Here is a 14,483-nt window from a genome sequence, read left to right as displayed (position 1 = left end):
GAACTGATTAGGAAAACGTCCAGAGCTCATGGGGCTGGGGAATAGCTCTTGCGGACGGTCAGAGTCATAGAAATTCCCCAAGGCTTTTCTCCAAAACTTTTCACTTCCTAGCACAAGCTCTCACATGTGATATGTGTTCAATATATGTCTGTGGAGCTACTAACTAAGGTGATGCAGTGCCAGAAATACCGGCCATCTTCCTCAGCACCATTCTCTCTCAAGAAGCCTCCTTCAATTGCCCCTCAGCCCTCATGTCTTCAAATGATTTGCCCTGGTTCTATGAGGGCCAGATCACGCAGCGAGGCTATCACCGAACACTGCTACCTGACCTTCCTGCTGCCTTCAGTGCCTCCTCCAAAAATGACTCTTGGACTGGCCAGAAGGTAGGTTCTGATGAGCTGGACAAGTCTCACATTTGGATTCACAACCAGCCTTATTTCATCAAAACTGTCGGCATGCCTCCTTTGTCCTGGGTGTGTAAAATGGATATGTCACAGATTGGATTCTCCAGAAACAAATGCTGAGATGGAGTCTGGGGTGCAAAGGGTTTATTTGGGATCAGCCACTGTGAAAGAGACGAGATGCAGGCAGCACTGGGCAGAGGCAGAAGTGGAACTGCGATGCAGTCTCCACAAAGCCTCCATCGACACTGGAGCCTTGAGCTCCGGAGGGAGTTTTGCCCACCACAGTGTCCGTCATTGGGTTAAAATGGCTGGGCCACTCCACCCCTACATCACTCAGTCATCAGACGTGTGGGCAGCCCCTAGAAGGGGAAATTGGGTTCTCTGCAGCTGACCCTCAAGGAGCTGACAGCTGGAGGCTGCTGACCCCACTCCCCATAGATGGGCAGCAAGTTGTTCCAGGAAGGGGAAACACGGTACATCTCTGTGTTAACCATGGGACATTTGGCAGATGAGGAAACTGAGGCCAAGGTCATAGTCATCAAGCGGCAGAACTATGAGTCCAGCTTGTGCTTCTGCATGCACCCTTACTCCCACCCTGATTTCCTATTGCATAGTGACCCAGCACTACACCAGGAGAAGGCCCCAGGCAGAGCCTCCCCATCAAGAAGGTCTCCCATGGATAAACGTTACTGGACAAACTGTAAGTGATCAGAAGGGGCCACAGGGTACCCAGTAGTGTCAATGACATTCGCCATGGCATCAGAAAAGCAGGGCCTGGAATGCTTCTCTTACCCGCTCCATCTCCCCGCTCTGCCGCCACCCCCGGGACTTATGGCCCACACCTTCTCTGATCTTCTTATACTCCTACATGCCGGGATGTTGCACTTTGCCCATGCCTATTACGCATGACCTACCCTACTGTACTCATATGTCTGCCATCTATTGTATGCCTTCCTCCTGCACAGTGAGTCCCTCCATAGCACAGACGCTGCCCTGGTCATTACCTCTTCACTTGGCATCATTTTACTTTTAATTTCAAAAGACAAGCAAGTTTACATCAATTGGTTTTGGAAGTAGAGTGTAATCAAATTCAGCTCAACTATTTCCCAGCTGTGAGACCTTGGGCAAATAACTAGGCTGTCTATACCTTGATCTCTCATGAGGATAATAGATACTCCCACAGAGCTGTAATGAGGATTAAATACCATAGTGAAGACTCAGAGCAAGGTCAGTATCTGAAAGATACCAGATTCTCATTCCCTAGTAATGGTTGTTTTTATAAGTGAAGAATTCAGGGTGAGGATCAAGTCTTCTTGCCCCAAATGAAGACAACAAGGACTGAAAGACAGTTCCTAGGGAACTAGGTGCATCTATGGGTCATTACCCAGGGGAAGGTGATGCATTCACTCAGACTTTTAAGTTTAAAATGAGACAATTTAAAGAAAAGTATTAAGCAAATTATAGTCTGAGTGGTGCATGGATATGGCAAAATCTGTGAAGGAAGCTGCAAATGATGGTGTTTGGGGAAGCACAGCCCATGCCTAGGGCATCATTAAACCCATCCACGCTCTGATGGGAGAAATGAGGCATCCCAGAAAGGGCAGTAGGGTCACTGCCCCAGAGTACCGCAGCAGAAAAGTCCAGCTCAACATTCAGTCCTTCCAATCCAGAGCTCCCCTGCCTGACAGGGAGCTCCTGAGGATATGTGTGGAAGCTGGACTTTCCCAGCCTGGGCGTTCAGTCTGCCATCTCCTACATCTCCTTCATTCCTTCCAACGATGGTGTGCTGAAAATAGTGCCGGAAGAAGGGTCAGAAGCCCCAAGTTCCGGTCCGAGGAGCTTATTTGCTTTGTGTTCTTGATCAAGTCACTTCCCCACTTGCTGCCTCAGTTTCCCCATATGACTTTGGGGGTGGGAATGAACGAGCTCTAAATTCAGTGCAGGTCGGGCGGTGCTTTAACGATTATGGTGAATCCTCAATGCCAGCAGAGGGCCCCAGACCCTAAGGAGCAGATTCGAGGCAACCTCCAGACCGCCCAGTAAAGGGCGGAGAGAGTCACAGTGGGACAGGAAGAGTGACAGCTGCCAACAGAGATGGGGTAACCAAGGGACTGACTGGAGGGACAGGCTGCTCAGGAGAAAGAGCACTGTGTGGGTGCAGGGCGAGCGGTGTCCCAGCCTGGCTCTGGGCGGGGCACTTTATCTCTCTGGGCTAATAGCAATTAGAGACCAACTGGTTGGTCTGTGTTCAAAAGCAGCATTGCATTCAGCACTGCTTTCCCTTAGGAGGCTTCATTAATGGGTGGGTGTTGACAATTAGTCTCTCTCTGTCTCTCTCTCTGCACCGGTCCCCCCACCCAGATATTTTTAAATACTTGAGGAAAAGAAATGTAGCATCATGGAAAACTATCATGTTCTACAGAAGACTCAAATGCATCATTTTTACCTCATCTAAGTTCAAATTATAAAAATTAAAAATTTAAGATGTTTAAATAAGACAGCTCACTAGTATATCACTGGTAATGGCTTTTTTTAAAAAGCTATAAACAATCTAAATGTTAATGGGGAAATAATTACTTATATTACAGCAAATACTACCATAAAATATAAGATCTCTGCATGTACTGATGTGGTCAAGACATACTGCTCATGAAGAAAATAAGAACTGGGAATTCCCTGGCAGTCCAGTGGTTAGGGCTCCGTGCTCCCACTGACAGGGATGCGGGGTGCGGCAGGGAGGGCGCGGGTGGGCCCAGTCCTTGGTGGGGCAACTAAGATCCTGTAAGCCATGTGAGCAGCCAAAAAAAAAAAGAAAGAAAGAAAGAAAAAGAAAGAACAATCACAGTGCACCCGGTTAAATCCTATAAACGGGTAAATTTCTGGAAGGAAACACAAGAGACTCTTAACAGGCACTACCTTTGGGGCAATGGGAAATGGAGATTTACTTCTCAATTTTATACCTCTGCACACTGCTTTGGAATTTTCTAACAATGTGTGTATATTATTATTTTTTAAATGTCAACAGGGATTATCTGGCGGGGAGATTATGACTTTGTTTGCTTTTATCTTTATGCTTTACATTTTAAAAAAGCAAAAATGTTCTGTTCTTTTGAATGGGTAGCACATTATAAGGTTCAGAAAATCAGGGCAATACTACAAAATACGCATGGAAATCTTCCTTCCACCTAGTTCCCAACTACCCCACTTTCTTACATCCCTATTCCCCAGCCCATCTCCTGTCAAATCCCATGGGCAACCACTTTTATTTTTTCACGTATCCTACCAGTGTTTCTTTGTGCAGAGTCAAGAAATAAAAATGTATATTCCAGTTCCCTTTCTTATATAAAAGGCAGTTAGGGGGCTTCCCTGGTGGCACAGTGGTTGAGAATCTGCCTGCTAATGCAGGGGACACGGGTTCGAGCCCTGGTCTGGGAAGATCCCACATGCCACGGAGCAGCTGGGCCCGTGAGCCACAACTACTGAGCCTGTACGTCTGGAGCCTGTGCCGCGCGACGGGAGGGGCCGCGATAGTGAAAGGCCCGCGCACCGCGATGAAGAGCGGTCCCCGCACCGCGATGAAGAGTGGCCCCCACTTGCCTCAACTAGAGAAAGCCCTCGCATGAACCGAAGACCCAACACAGCCAAAAATAAAAAATAAATAAATAAATAAATAAAGTAGCTATAAAAAAAAAAGTGCTTTAAAAAAAAAAAAAAAAAGGCAGTTAGCATACAATGTACACCATCTGCATCTTGCTTTTTCCATTTAACAATGTGTCCTGAATATCTTTCTGTATTGCTAAAAATATCTTTCCTATCTTCCTCCTCCCCACTTTTCTAATGTAAGTATTTAGCATTATAAATTTCCCTCTCAGCACTGCTTTAGCCATCTTAGGGATGTAGAAATCAAGGCTCAAAGAATGTAAGTGATTTGCTGAAAATTACACAGGAAGTGTGACACTGTTGGCTGGGCAGAACAGAAATTCTGTTGAGGCCCAGACTCCCCTTAAATGTCCCCTGTGCCTCTAGGTAAACTAGGACTGCTTAGGACAGATGTCCACTGGAGTTTGCATGCTACCAAGGGGCTCTGCAGGAGAAAACTTGACATTTTCCCTGGTGGTCCAGTGGTTAAGAATCCGCCTTCCAACGCAGAGGACTAAGATCCCACATGCCGCGGGGCAACTAAGCCCGTGTGCCACGACTACTGAGCCCATGCGCTCTGGAGACCGCACACCACAACTAGAGAGAAGCCTGCGCACCGCAGCTACTGAGTCCGCGTGCCGCAAAGAAAGATCCCACATGCCACAATGAAGATCCTGTGTGCCGCAACTAAGAGCCACTGCAGCCAAATAAATAATTAATTAATTTTTTTAATTAAAAAAATAAATGAATAAACGTGCAGCTGGTGGGCTGGGACTTCCTGATGAAGGTAGACTGGGAAGGGGGTCTAGGGGAGAGCAAGTGAGCTAATGCGCCTGGAGGCAAAGTCACTGTGTGTGAAAGAAATCTGGTAGAGGAGGCTGTACTGGGCAGCAGGGCCGGGATGCTGGAGGATGCTGTGAATCCAGGTGGGAAGTGAGGCTGTACTTGACCAGAATTCAGTCCGCACTCTATACCCTGAAACTCTGGGAAGGAGACGGCTCTGATACAAGGGAATGAAGGGTATTACTAGGGGCCAGAATTTCGACTATGGGAACCCATTTGAAATAGCTGATCTGAAGCAGATGGAAAATTTCTGTTGGCCAAAGAGAGAGACAGAAGCCACAGAGGTCTGTGGCCATAGGAGTAAGGAAATGGCACAGGCAGTGGGGTGGACAGTGGGGGGGGGCTCAGCCAATGGAGAGGGTGGCAAATGCACAGGACAGCAGGGCAGTGGGACTGTAGTCCAGCACGAAAGAGCTGACTGTGTAGGGAACAGACTCCAAGAAGGAGTTGCGGGTGGGGTGGGGTGGGGGTTAATCCCAGGGGAAAATACCAGGTCTTTTGCTAATTAAAGTGCGTCACTTTGAGCTCCAGGATTTTGGCATATCAGCTGCAAAGGCAGCACATTTATTATGATCAGCAGATGAGAAATGAATACACACAACTCATATTGGTTTATTTTTGTCATTATTTAGTTTAAATTGGCATCACAGCCTGCATAGCAGCCATTATTAGTCTCAATAAATACCCAAGGACACGGAAGCTCAGAGTTTTCCAAACGCACATAACAAGAAGCTATCACCTCATTCCCCCACCTGGATTTCTTTTAAATCCAGGTGCACATAACTGACTTGATGGAGAGGTCTGCACATCCCCCAGAGATGCTGGGTTTGCACCTGGATACCTAATGGGATGAAGTTTGGGTGGTATCTTTCTTAGAAGGGCATGAGTGCATTTTGTTAGGTATGGACATTTCTGAAGTTGTGTGTAATGTAGCACAGAGGATGTGTGTGAATATTGGGCAACTAAAGGGGAGGGCTGTAGCTGTGGTCATTCTGCGATACCCATTCCATTGCTCCTTATTTTGTAGCAGCCATGCCACTGGGAGAATTGACCTCAGTCAAGGATGAACCCTGATTCGTCTTAAACGTGCTTTCCTGGTGACAGGGATTGGTTCTGGAATGAGTATGTGGTTCATTTTGGGCTAATGAGATACAAAGAGAAGTTTGCCGAGGGCTTTTGGAAGGTGTTTCCTTCTCTGAAAAGAAAGTACAGGAAAAGATTGTCTCTTTTCCTCTGGATATTGCTGGGCATCGATAAGGAGTCCAGAACTGCTGCTGCCACCTCAGAACTTGATGCTGGCACTGGAGGAAAGCAGAGCTAAGACAATCAAGGGAAAGTATATCAGAGCCACTGGATCAAAGTGGCTCTGGAAGACCAGCCTGCCCCTGGACACCCTGTTAAGTGAACCAATAAATCTCCATCTTGTTTAAACCAATTCAAATTGAGTTTTCTATTACTTGTGCCTGATACTGATACAGCCTGCCTTCTGAGGAATTTAATCTCAGTGAATTCAGGGTCTCCTCAACTCCCCTGGGGTTGTGTCTCAGTTCCTGAGTACTTGTGCAAGGCTGAGGTTGGGGCGTGAGAGTAGGTATTTGGTTCTCAGTCATCATCTGTCCAACCTGGCATCCACTGAGGCATTCATCACACCATCTGGTCCTTAGTTGCTGGGCCATACAGGTTGCTATTGTGCTGTTCCTCATTCTCATCCTCTCTTTCTCTCTCCACTTCTGTTCCACTCTTGGGCGCACAAAACGTCATGGGACTTTCAAAGGCCGGGTCTCCTGCTGCATTCTCTTGGATGCTAGGATCCAAGGGATGCTGCTCCCTTACCATGCTGGGTTTGGGGAAACACTGTAAAGTGATCTAAGGGCCTATCTCCCCACACACACCACATAACACTTTTTACTTTGGATTTTACCCAAGAATCAAGGCAGAGGCCACCTCTGCTCTCAGATATCAAACAAACCAGCCGGGGGGAGGAGGCAGGGGCAGGCTCCCCCGCCTCAGGGACTCACATCTGCTTACTCTTGCTTCCCATCTAACTCTTCTCTTCCTGCCAGACCACGAGATCTTCATATCCTCTTGGGGCTAAAGATGTCTCACGCTATTTCATATTTAGTCTCTGAAATCTTTTGTGCTTTCTATTTGTCCCATCTGTTCTGTTGTTTCTTTCTCTCTCGTTTCTTCCTTCTTTTATTTACTGTGTTTCTATTCTTTTTTTAAAAAAATGTATCCTTTTGTATGCTTTTTTTTTTAAATTTATTTATTTATTTATTTATTTATGGCTGTGTTGGGCCTTCGTTTCTGTGCGAGGGCTTTCTCCAGTTGCGGCAAGTGGGGGCCACTCTTCATCGCGGTGCGCGGGCCTCTCACTATCGCGGTCTCTCTTGTTGTGGAGCACAGGCTCCAGACGCGCAGGCTCAGTAATTGTGGCTCACGGGCCTAGTTGCTCTGCAGCATGTGGGATCTTCCCAGACCAGGGCTCGAACCCGTGTCGCCTGCATTGGCAGGCAGATTCTCAACCACTACGCCACCAGGGAAGCCCCTGTTTCTATTCTTTTAGGGCTTTTTCTAGACATTGCAACATGCATGATTAAAATATCAAAATCTAAAGTTAATCAAAATTTTTCCTCTTCCCAGATAACACAAGGATTTTCAAATACTTTAAATACTCCATTTTCACCACCCCTGGTTTGTATGTTATGGTTGGCAGTATTTTAATTCTAACCTCACAGGACATTATAATTCTGAAGGTTTTTTTTTTTTTTTTGCAGTTATGATTCATTTAGATTCATCTACATTTTTACCACTTTCCTTGCTGTTTATTCCTTTTAGTTCTCAGATTTAACTTGTAGAATCACTTTCTTTCTGAAGCATATTCTTTAGAAAATTTCCTTTACTGAGGTGAACTCTGTTTTTGTTTGTCATAAAATAAAATTTTTTATCTTCCTTATAAATTTTCTCTGTGTGTAAAATTATAAGTTGGAAGTTACTTTCTTTCAGCACTCTGAAGATGCTCTACTAAGTTCTGGGTTTCCATTATCTACTGAGAAGTCAGCTATTAGACTGTCATTTCTTTGAAAGTGATCTTTTTTTCTGTTACTTTCAATTTTTTTCTCTTTGGTTTTCTGCAATTCACTGGGATGTTTCTATATGTGGGTTTCTTTCATTTATCCTCCTGGGGATTCACAGGCTTTTCGAATCTAGGGATTGTTATTGTTTATCACTTCCAGAAAATATCAACTAATCTCTTCAGATAGTACTTCTACCCCATTCTCTCTCTACTCTCCTTCTGAGACTCCATTTAAATATGTTTTAGGCTTTTCTGCTTAACCTCCACGTCTCTCATTCTCTTTCATACGTATTTTTGCATATTTTTAAACTTTCTGTATACACTCTGGGTAACTTCTAACCTAACATTCAGTTTTCTCTTCAGCTGTGTTTCATCTGTTGTTAAATTCATTTATTAAGTTTTTCCTTTCACTTCTGTATTTTTCATTCATTTCTAGAAGTTCTATTTGCTTTTTTAAAAAATGTGTTCTGCTGCTTTTTATAGTTTCCCATTTGCTCCATGCCTTTTCAAACTCGTCTCCTATTTTATTAAACATAAGAAGCATTTGTTATAAATAAAGTGTCTGATAATTCCAGTTTCTGAAATTCTTATGGGTTTATTCCTGCTACGTGTATTTTCTGCTGGCTCTTGTTCACAGTTCCTCGTTTCCTTGTGTATCTAATTATTTTCAACTATGTGTTGGATGTTGTTGGAATAATTTGTGGCTTTGGAAGAGATAACATTTTTCCAGGGAACATTTGTTGTTTGCTTCTGCCAGGCCCTGGGGTGATTACTGACCTTACCACCTTAAACCAAGTTCAAACTTTGACACTCTCTGAACCATTCAGATGAGGAAAGAGTTGACTGTAAATCTATGTAAGAGTTAGTGTGCTTCTGGATTATATTTACTCCGAGGATGTGGTCCTTTGAGATACCAGTTTTTTATAGATGGGATCTCCTATCGTACTCCCAACTTGTATGGGTCCTTGGCCTCCATAATCCCACATGGCTCTTGCTAGAATTGGCAGATACCCTAGAGCAAAGCCACTTCTTTTCTCACTAACTTCACTGTGTGCCTACTTTCCTTTCACTTGGGCCTAGTCTTTACTGTCTTGTCTTTTCAGTGCTTTTAAGAAGATGCTCTTTATATCTTATTCACCATTTTAAATTGTTTTTAGTGGAATATGTTTTCTGAATAACCTAGCCTGCCAAAGCTCTCAAATCTTTTCTTTAAGCCAAAGGTATTACCTTTCCTCCCCAAAGGCCTCACTTTTGACACTCAAAAGCCAGAAGAGCTCTTCTTTACATTGTATCATTTCTTCCTTGAGACCATAAACAAGGAAACTCTAACTTGAATGAGAAAAGGGCTAGAGAGTAGAAAGAAGTACCCCTCAATTTGGATTATTTCAAAATATTATACGACCACATATGTAAACTGCTTAATCTGGTGCCTAGTACATAGTTAGGGTTCAGCAAATAGTTGCTGTTGTCATGATTATTATTTCCATATCCAAACTCACCTTCTTTAGGAGGCCTTCCTTCACTAACTTTGTCCCATTCCAATTCTTCTTTTACTGTATTTTATCAAAGTATCTTTTTATCTCCTGTCCCCCAACACCCTGTTGATTACCCTGATTGCATTTTCAAATGTGCACTTTTTCTTGGGAAGATGCAATGAATGAACATCATGCCCAGAAGCTTTTGCAAGTGTCTTGGTCTTGTTTCTTTGTTAACTCTGGTATGGGAGCTCTTTCAGCTGTAGGTGAAAATTGAGAAGACTCAGTTCAAACTGCATTAAACAGGGACTTCCCTGGTGGTCCAGTGGTTAAGACTCCACGCTCCCAATGCAGGGGGCCCGGTTTCGACCCTTGGTCAGGGAACTAAGATCCCACATACCGCAACTAAGCCTGTGTGCTGCAACTACTGAGCCCGTGCGCTCTAGAGCCCATGCGCTGCAACTAGAGAAGCCTGTGCGCCGCAATGAAGATCCAGTGCAGCCTAAATAAACAAATAAATAAATAAAAATTTTTAAAAAGGAACTATAAAAAAACTGCATTAAACAAAAAAGGATTCTATTGGTTAATGTAACAGAAAAAACCCAGTGTAAGGTCTTCAGGTACAGTTTGATCCAGGGGCTCAGTGAATGTCCGGAGGACCTGGTCTTTCTCATCATACTGTGGTTCTTTTGCCCTCTGTTTTATCTTCATTCTCAAGCAGCTCCACTCTACATGGTAGCAGAATCTCCACACTTACATCCTCACAGCTCCAAATCCAGTGGAAAAGAGTTCCCATTATCAGCAGCAAAAGTCCCAGGGTTCACCCCTATTGGGCTAATTCGGTCAATACCTCCCTCACTGTGGTCAGGGGAATTTGATGTGCTCATTGGCTAAGTCTGAGTCAGGTGTATACTTCCTGGAATCCATGGTTAAGCTCCTCTGAAAATCAGGTGCTCTGAGATTAGAGGAAATGTGGTTCCCTGAAAGAAAACTTGGGGGTTGCCAAAAGAGGGGTGAAATGGATCCTGGGTAGACAAAAGCATCATCTGTCCACTTCAATCTCCAACAGCTGACAGAAAAAGGCTCAGTAATGGGGCCTGTGGGGCAGACTAAACTGCAGTAACAAGGTGCTGGTTCTGTCCAGGTCCTTAGGACACTGGCATAGATGCTGCTAGGTTTTAGTCACACAGACAGGACAGGAGCTGGAGTCTGGGTGACTGGCATGAAGGCTGCTCTCACAGCCTGCCAACCACTCTGGCACAGGGGACCCCATTTGTGATTTATCAGTAATGGTCTCATCCAGGCTACTCTCTTGGCTTCCTCAAGCTGCTTAACTCCTCCTGATATAAAAATAACACTTAAACAGGATCCCGACCCCATGTCCTAGACAAATCAGCTATCCAGAGATGGCAGCCAAATTCCCCCTAGGGTCAGAGGGCAGTGTCCTTATTACACTCAGTTTTGAGAGAGAGCCGAGATGTAGGGTTTCAAGAAATATGATATCATGACCAGAGACAAAACTCTAACACCCAGAGTATTTATTTCCCAGCAAAAGCCAGTACCTTCTGCTGATTCACCCTGCTGAAGAGGATGGGTGGGGCTGGGCTGGCCACAAGAGCAGGTGTAGGAGCTCCTTTTTTACAACTGGAAAATCACTATGATTTTAGTGTTGTGCAGCACTGGTGTCTGCCCCAGCTGAGCCCTCCTCCATCCCAACCTTGACGCCACCATGAGATGACTACTGGAGAGTCAGAGTTCCCACCCCACCCTCCAGCCTGCTTGCTTTCAGAACCTTGTAGCTGGAGGGCTAGGGAGACTGGGACCAGGTGGCGAGGTAATAATTATAGTAAACACTTACTGAGCATATATTACATGCCAGGCCTGTGCTTCATTTACATTAAGCTTAGAGGCTGAGAGTGTGGTGCTAGTCTAGAAACACTGGGTTTGACCCTGGACTTCATCTCACTAGCTTTGAGATTTTGATCAAGTTACTTAATCCCTTCGTGCCTTGATCTTCTGACCTGCAGCATCATCATAATGAAAGAATTTACCACATAGGGTTGTGAGGGATTACATGGGATCCTGCACACAATGTGTTTTGCAGTGTCTAGTAGATATTCAGCGCTGCACAAATGTGAAGCAGCATTATATACACTTGTAATTTCTAACCTTACCCCGATCCCACGATGTAAATGCATTAGTAAGATGGCATTAGTAGATGCATTAGTCAATGGGTCAGTGGCTTAAACAAGATAGAAGTTTATTTCTCTTTATCACATAACAGTCCAGAGATGGGGAGTGGAGGAGATTCTATTATTTTCAGTCTGCCTCTTCCACCATTGGGTCCAAATGGCTGATCCAGCTCCCACCACCATATCATAATTCCAGTCAGTAGGAGAAGGAAAATCTGCCCTTTCCTCCTAAGGGCACGCTTAAAGGTTGCATATAACATTGCTGGGCAGATCCCATTGGCCACGCTTAGTCACATGGCCATGCTATCTGCAGAGGAAACTGGGAAATATAATCCTGCACTTCGTTAAAATTGTGAGGAATTACTAGCAGAGGAAGAAGAAGGGGAGAATAGATGTTGTTCTGCCAGAGCCCACCACCTGGCCACCCCTCACAAAGAACACATTTAGCACCCTTCAAAGGGAGGCAAGGCAGAGTTCCATCCGGACACAGCTCCAGCTGAGAGCCCAGGATCTCTGAGGGCCTGGGTGTGGATGGATCCTCAGAGTCTAGAGCCCTGTGAACCAAAAGGCAGGTAATCTGGCCCTCCCCCTCCCTGAGATAACAGTGGAGGAGGAACAGGATAAACTTCAGAACAGGAAAGAATGGCAAACACCTGGCAGTTACCTGATCTTTAACAGTCACTGAATCTAGTTGGACAGGAATTGCAATGCTGCTTCCCCGCAGTGGAGTAAGTTCTGGGGCAGCTCATCCCCAGTGCTGGGAAACTGTCTACTCTCCTTCGTGGCCTCTGGCATTGCCTCCTGGGAAGTTATTTCTCACCCGACATCCCCTGTGGCTGCACTTGAGACCACGCTGTCCTTGCAGATGTTACAACTTTCACAGTCCTCCTTCTGCTGGTGCAGATTTGGGGGGCTAGGGACAACTGGGGGATCAAACCAGTCTTTGCTGACCAGGTTTGTAGTTTCTTTGCCAATGTAACACCCTCAAAATCTCCCAAGGCTTCTGATATATTTCATATTTGTGTAACCACAGCCAACTGTCTCACCATTTTTATGCTTGAATACTCTGGACTTGGTGTTCTTCCTGTTTTCTCTCAAACTGTTGGTGGCTGCCTTGAGGTCGCCCGAAAAAATATGCTTGGCTGTGAAGAGAACTTCCCTATTCTGCCCACTGGGCTGGCTTCCACTGTCTACAGAACTGGGTGTGCTTGAGAAAGGTTTGGGACCACAGGTACAGCCCTTGCTAAGGTTGCCTCTTTCAAACCACCGTTTACAACTCACTGCCTGAGTGCATTTCTCTTGTGGAACTTTACTAGTAGCAGCAAGCAGAAGCCAAAACACGCTAGTTTCTGTGAGCTACAGGCTCTGTTAGCATATGATGACATTTCAAGGCATCATAGATGACAGATATGCCATACGTTTTGCTGTATCATAGCAATGGTCACCAGATTACCAGTGTACAATAGTTTTCTTTGCTACCTGCAGTCCAATTTCCAAACCAATGCCACTTGTTTTAGGCTTTTAAAGCAGTGCCACTTCCAGATGCCAACTTTTGTATTAGTTAGGATACATGTTTGATTGCTGTAACAAAGACTCAATTTAAGAATGACTTAAACAAGGAAGTTTATTTCTCTCATGTAACAGTCTATAGACAATCTAAACCTGGTAGGGTGACTCTGAAAACTTTAACAAGCATTTTCCATCTTGGCTATGACATACCTCCTCTAGCTCCTGCCATCACATTAGCATTCCAGCCATCAGAAGGGGAAAAGGAAGAGGGGAACTCATGCCTCTTTCTTTTAAGGCATGACCTGGAAGTTGCTCACATCGCTACAACTCACATTAGCCAAATTAAGCCACAAGGCTATATTTAACTGCAAGGGTTGGGAATTTAGGCTGCTATTCCAGCTAAAATTCAAGTGATTCTATTACTAAAGGAAGAAGAGAGAAATAGATACTGGGAAGCAACTGGCGGTCTCTGACACAGACTGTTTTTATCCTCATTTTAGATTCGTGGAAACAGGCGCAGAAAAAACAAGCAATGCTTTCCAAGGTCAAATGGCAGAGCATGAATTTTAATCAGGTCCATCTGACCCCAAAACAGATTTTCCATCACATCCAGCCAACACAGTTTGGTCATCAAGGTGCCCACTGTTCACTAAGAGATAAAAGGCATTTACATGTGAATGTAAATGTGAGTGTAAGCCCAGTGTACAGTGAGATATGCACACAGAACGTGGCTATAAGGAGATCAGTGCAATGAGGGTGATGCAATCAAGGGAGACTTTGTTTCAAGAGGAGCCCCTGTTACTGGTCCTGTAGGTGGAACATATCTGAGGTGGAGGGGAGAATGGGGTATTGCAGGAGAAGGCAGTGATGTGAGCTGGACCTGTTGTGTATCTGGCTTGGCTGTGAAGGTGGTCCAGAGCATAAGGGGGTGGGGCTTTTCGGGTCTGAGGCACTGCATATCTCCAGGGATGGTCCATGTGATCTTTCCCCCATTTGAAGTGTCCCATTGGCTGTGCCTTTGATATTCCATCATCTGGGACCAGACAGGAACAGGCCACAGGGACCCTGCAGAAGGAGAGCTGCATCTGCCCCCAGTACTACCCAAGACACATGGAAGGCAAGCCCCTTCCCTGCTCTGCTCTCCTCCTCCGTCCGCATAAGCAGTACAGGGGCTTTGAGGGATGATGGGAAATACATTCACTGAATCAGCGAGAAATCCAATAACCCATTACTGTCTGTCCACTCCATGGAGAGACTGGGATGGAAGAGGCTGGAAGGAGGAGAGGAAGGGAGGGGCGAGGAGGGGAGCTGCAGCAGCTGGGTCAGCATTCCTGATTTGGATGTT

Source organism: Balaenoptera ricei, chromosome 7 (assembly GCF_028023285.1).
Source record: "Balaenoptera ricei isolate mBalRic1 chromosome 7, mBalRic1.hap2, whole genome shotgun sequence".
Lineage (NCBI taxonomy): Eukaryota > Metazoa > Chordata > Mammalia > Artiodactyla > Balaenopteridae > Balaenoptera > Balaenoptera ricei.
This window is presented reverse-complemented; position numbering follows the sequence as displayed.